At 39.6% G+C, this 6,000-nt stretch overlaps 1 protein-coding gene across 2 annotated transcripts in view; it reads right to left on the reverse strand.

The window, feature by feature from the left end:
* The window catches only part of LOC119660164, a 214,994-nt gene extending 211,571 nt beyond the window's left edge, over nucleotides 1–3,423 (reverse strand). For both annotated transcript variants that reach the window (XM_038068571.1, XM_038068570.1), the window contains exon 1: nucleotides 2,237–3,423. The gene's annotated coding sequence lies outside the window, so the exon portion shown is untranslated. The remainder of the gene's footprint in view (nucleotides 1–2,236) is intronic.
* Between the last annotated feature and the right edge of the window lie 2,577 nt (nucleotides 3,424–6,000).

The following is a 6,000-nucleotide window of genomic DNA, read 5'->3' on the forward strand; positions in this document are numbered from 1 at the left end:
GTTTATTGACAATAGCCATTTCCAAATAAATTGAGTATGACAGACAGACAAACAAACACTGTATCGAGTTTTTTTCACACAAAACCTTAATCAAAGAAATGAGCCTACACTCTGTAAAATGTAAAAACAGATGAATCTACGAAGAAATAAGCCCGGAAACCGGAAGCTTGACGCTTCAAGTGTAAAAGGTTTTGTGTTAACCTATGTGAGGAGCAATGAGTGAATGACACTTCCATGTGTATGTAGTTAAAAATTCCATTACCGTTTATTTTTTGGAAAGCATTTTAAATAAATCATTTCATGGAAAACATAGTTGATAATAGCCAACCTCATACGCTTCACACCCGGAGTTCAATATTATTAGCAAATGTGAAGAACTTAACCCAGAACAGATACGGAAAATGAATGGGGAGAATTAGATTCTTCAGAAATGGAATTTTAATAATATGTAATAAATTCGCCCGAAATTGATAAGTTTGTACTGCTTGAACTTTGACACTAATAGCTGGATTTTCATGTAACTTGGCATGTATATGTCTTCTATGCAAAATTTAGTACCCCTGGGATGAACTGTCAGTTTCTAAAAGTACGTAATATACTATTAGTAAGTTTGTTAGTTTATTCGAGCAAATATCGGAATGGGACATTTTTCGAGGCTTAGATTTCATATACGTGTTTTACACAAAACCTTAAAAAGGGCTGGGGAGTAGTAGATTCCTCATAAATGCAACTGACGTTGCTTTTCTATATATTAGTAATTGGAATGGAATTAATGAAGATAGATTGTGAAATAATAATTATTGGTGGCTAAATATTTCAGGAAAATGTCAATTATTCTCGTTAATTATGATGTCAGCATCTTATTTGAATGGCTTTAGAAGCAGTAATGGCCAGATTTCCATGAAATTTGGCATGTATGCAAGATATTATCCTGGTAGGAAATGGTATTCCTAGGATGAGCTTACGGTGCGTTTTAAGTCAATTTCTAAAAGTTGGTAATATACTATTAGTAAGTTTATTCGAGTAAATATCGAAGTGGCACATATTTTGAGGACTAGAATTTATCTAAGCGCACCACCCTGAGTTTTTTTTGGATTTTTGGGTTGGGTAGTTTCCGAAAATGAATCCTGTCTCGTTTTAAGTGTGTACATTTTGGTTCGTTACTCGCGCGTTTAACAATTCACGTCAAAACTAATATCAGTTTTGGAAAGTACTAATCGAGACCTTTCATCTGATACCCCAGATGAATTTATGCAGTGAAAATTTTTTTTAACACAATTAAATATAATACATTCATAAGAATAAATCCACTTTCGTGATATACTTAAGAAAGAAATAAGAAACTCTGCTCTACAAGGTGGGATGGCAAAATGAGGTTTACGAACACTTGTTTCTAGGGAAACAGGCATATAACCTAGAACTTGAAAGAGGTCAAGTGCAGTCAAGTGGAGGCTGGCCGGGAAGAAAGTTAAGAGGCTATTTTTACTTCATCCGACAGACTAAAACGAACTTGTGAGCCAGAATAGACTGACTTCCACTAATTCCACTTACCAAAGGAAGGCCCCACGTTGAGCTCCGTTTGTAGCGACTATGACATAAGTGAATGCCGGGATGGGAATTAAGAAATTGGAAGGAGTGTATTGGACAAGCTAAGTGCTGTTAAAACGTGAAAAAAGAGAAACTGCTGCATATTAGCAAATGTTTTCTCTACTTATCCCGGCACCGAATATAAAGATATATATCCAGGATTAATTCTAGGACTTCCTTTCTATTTGTACTAACGGTGACATTTGCACAGAATGCAGGCCCAATAGCCTGAAGTATATAAGTGCGGATGTAAGGATTCAAGAGCATCTTGTAAACGTTAATATAAAGTTACGGATCTACAATTTATCCTTTTCACTACTTACACTAAGAAAACTTCAGTTTGTTGTTAGATTGAAAAGTGAAGAAAAATGGAATACCGAATCAATCCGTGAGTTCTCTTCACTCACAAAAAATTCAGGATTGTATCTTCAATTGTAAGACGAAATAACTACTGAGGTAGTATTTACTATTAAGCTAGTATTTAGTCTTTTGCTTGTTTCAAGAGTGATTTTATCGCCATAAATGTACGAATATACCTTCTAAATAGCCAACGCACACCCCCTTTTATATTCATTCATTTGGACGAAAACCTGCTTTGTTGAAAGTTTAACAAGTTTTAAACATAAATAATCTATACGGGAAAACTTACTGATTCTCAAGACTGAAATTTAACAAGCCAAAATCCCCACAAGAGCGCAAACAGCTGACGTTTCACTCTACTCGGTGCCTCCTCCAAAAGTAATCTAAATGAACACCAAAAAGAAAGAACAACTTGTTTTCACTAAATGTCAGTTAAATCACACACCAAACTTTAGATTACTTGGGCACTTATTTGAATCACAATGAAATCGTAGAAAAATCGCACAACAACCGGCCCGCGAGCAAGATGAGAATTCTCAACAAAAGTTTAATTCGGTTCGACTTATTTCAATACTATCAAAGCAGTTTCTTACACTCCGTTTGTTTTTAAAGCGGCGTATCTTTAATTATTCGTAAAAGTCGGGGAAAATGTGACTTAAAATTCATTAGCAATAATTGAGCACTCATAAATTATTGAAATGAATCACTTGTCCGGCGGGGGCAGGCAATTATCACTCGAATTTTATTAGTTTTATCCAAAGTAAAATGCAATAAATCGAATCGCTGATCCGTTTTGATCTTGGGTATTGAAATTTTAAATGCTGTTCCCCCGAGACAATCAAAGATCATGGACCAGTCGATCACTTCTAATCACTTTTGTGGTCATTCAGCAAAGTCCACAAGTCATTGAGAAATAGGGTACCTTTCGCTCCAATCAATTCCAATCAAAAGTTCAATTGTTTATAAACAATATCCAAGAATTTAGAAACAATAATTTTTGCCATCAAAAGGTAACATCACGAAATAGTCCCGCACTATGTCAGCGTCGCGTAGTCTCAAGACGATGTTTCAAACTGATCGCGACTGATTAAAAGTTTTTCGATCCAATATAATTAAGAAAATCAATCCGCGTCCGCACACCACGAATGAACTGAATCATTCCAAGACTTGTGCTACTAGATATCAGCATCCACTGTATCTGGCTGGTATGAGCGTGATGTATGGCTTATACCAGTCTTGGGTATGCCTAGGCTAGTGGAGCCGCTGGCAAAGATGCACCCATGCAAACTCAAGGAAAACAGCTTCTCCTTAAGATCGCGACAAATGAAGAAAAGCTTTCCGAGATGGAATTTTACTATTCGCCAATCTTCACAGTATTTTCACAATCGAGTCGACGATATTGTGTGACGAATAAGCGCGGATTTGGGATCGAGCGGGTGATACCACGGTGCCTCAAGCTGTGTCGATCTTGCTTGATCAATGATCTTCCAAGAACTGAAGCTGTTGGCTTCGGAAAATGTGTAAAGTTTGTAACAATCGCAGATGCTGTAGGCACTGGGTGGGTGGGTTATTTGGCGGTGCACTCTTCCTATGAATGGGCGACCTTCTGTTATTGTAAATTTTCCTATTTATTAATTTTTTTTCTTGCGGATCATATCGCATCTATTCAGATATTCAATGAAAGTTTATCCGTTGCTCTTGAAGATCAAGCTTCAGTCCAAGACCTTCTATGGACGCGGTGACCCCTACTTGATATCAAGACACAAATTGCAGGGGCATATTCTGCTGCATGTGCATATTCAGTGGAGGAAGATTGCGCAATTTTCCTGTGACTTTTCTTTGGTTTTTCCAAATCGTTAATCTTAAGCATATGTGGGTAGGTAGTTTGGGCTAGTCTAAGCAATGGGCAGCAGATGTTCCTGTCATATTTTTTTTCCAGATCTTTATATTTTTTTTTTTCAAAATGACACCAGATTAAAAGCTTTAGGTCATTGAAAGAACTTCTCCTAGTTGACAGTATTTCAACATTATTTTATGATCAGCAACATCGACCATTGGTGGTCAAAGGGTAGTATAGGTCCCAGGGCGAAACGTGGATTGGTACCCACGATGGAGCATAAAACCTGGGAAATACCTGCTGAACCAACACCAACAGCTCTACTACCAAACCCTATCTCCACCTCCACGTGGTGACCGCTGGAAGCTCTTTCGTAACGAAAAGCTGCCGACGGAGAAGGATAAAGGTGAGTCTCCCGCGCCTAAAAACGGAACAAACTGAACCAACTGGTCCTCCAGGTTGGGGGTTGGGTAGGGCTGTCAACCCTACACGGAAAACCGATGTTACGGAGCCACGGAAGGAGCCTCGGACAGGATGGACTTTACAACGACGAACCCAGCAACGACAACGGACTAACGATTTGCGCATTTTCTCATGGAACTTGCGCTCTCTGTACAGAGATAAAGCTGATGAGCAGCTAGCCGATACCCTGTCCCAATATAGGGCTGATATAAGAGCGTTACAAGAAATACGATGGACAAGGACCGGTTTCCTGGAGAAGAGCCACTACACCATATATTATAGTGGCCATCCAAAAAACCATGTGCTCAGAGTAGGTTTCTTAGTCAGCCAAAAAAGGAAACCTACTGTTATCGGCTTTGAAAACATAAGTGAACGGCTATGCACTCTGCGCTTTCGAGGCAAGTTTAGAAATATAACCCTCATTAACGTTCACGGCCCTACAGAGGAGACTGCAGAGATACCTTCTGCGAACCACCCAAGACGTACAAACTGCCTTCATCCAGATGGAGCATGCGGCGCGAGATCTTGGGCTACACATCAATGAAGGCAAGACAAAATATATGGTGGCAACCAACAACATCAAACCGCACTGGCCAAACACGAAGAAGAATAAGGATAGGAGAATACAACTTTGAGACCGTTGACAATTTCTCCTATCTAGGGTCGAAAATCACAACCGATAACAACTACGATGATGAAATCCGCGCACGGTTGTTGACAGCCAACAGAGCCTATTTCAGCTTACAAAGACTGTTTCGCTCGAAACGTCTCACCATAGGATCAAAGCTCTTACTGTACAAAACTATGATCTTGCCAGTCCTCATGTATTCCTCGGAAACTTGGGTTCTTAGCAAGAAAAATTGCGAACTCTTGGCTGCGTTCGAGAGACGAATCCTCCGAAGAATTTTTTCGCCCCTACATGAGGATGGACGATTCCGTAGCCTACACAATTACGAAATCTATGAGCGATACCATGACCGCCCGGTTGTGGATAAAATCCGGCTTAATAGGTTACGGTGGGCGGGTGACTTAATCCGTATCGATGAGGATGATCCCACCCGGAAAGTCTATAAGGGCAATATCTATGGTAGAAAAAGAAGACGAGGCAGACCCTGCTTAAGATGGAGCAATGGCGTAGGTCAGGACGTCAGACAGCTTTTAGGGATATCGAATTGGTGGACCTCGGCGCAAAGCCGGGATGTCTGGAGTTCCTTATTAAGGCACGCCTAGACCGGATACCGGTTGTTGCGCCGTTGATGATGAACATCGACCAGGCGTGTAAGAGATTGCTAATGTTCGCTAAGGAATTTATTATGCGTTTCGTGGATGCTCCGTTAGACTGTCTAGTGTTTTTGGTGGTAAGCGATCAGCATTTTTGGTAGCACATTTCAGAACAAGTGATCTTGAGAGTATCTTGTTGTGTTACCACCAAAATCTCCATGGAAAAATCATTCCATAACTGTAGTTACTTTGCCGTTCCTACCATTAACCTTAACCCACTAGAAGCGTATACATTTTAGCATGTTGAGAATAATGGTACACATGATGCTAGCACTCTAGCTAGTATTTTTACCCAGGGTGAAACGGCATGAAACCTACGCTGTTAGATTCAGGGGTGGTTTTGTTTTCGTTTATTTTTATCACTTCAAGGGAAAGTTCCGTCCTTATCGGTAAGGCTAGAGTCGGTAGGTAAGCTTAAAAAAAAAGGGAAAGAAATAAATAAAGTATAGTTGGAGTTATTCCATTATTCTAAA

The sequence above is a fragment of the Hermetia illucens genome, chromosome 6 (genome assembly GCF_905115235.1).
Source record: "Hermetia illucens chromosome 6, iHerIll2.2.curated.20191125, whole genome shotgun sequence".
Taxonomy (NCBI): domain Eukaryota; kingdom Metazoa; phylum Arthropoda; class Insecta; order Diptera; family Stratiomyidae; genus Hermetia; species Hermetia illucens.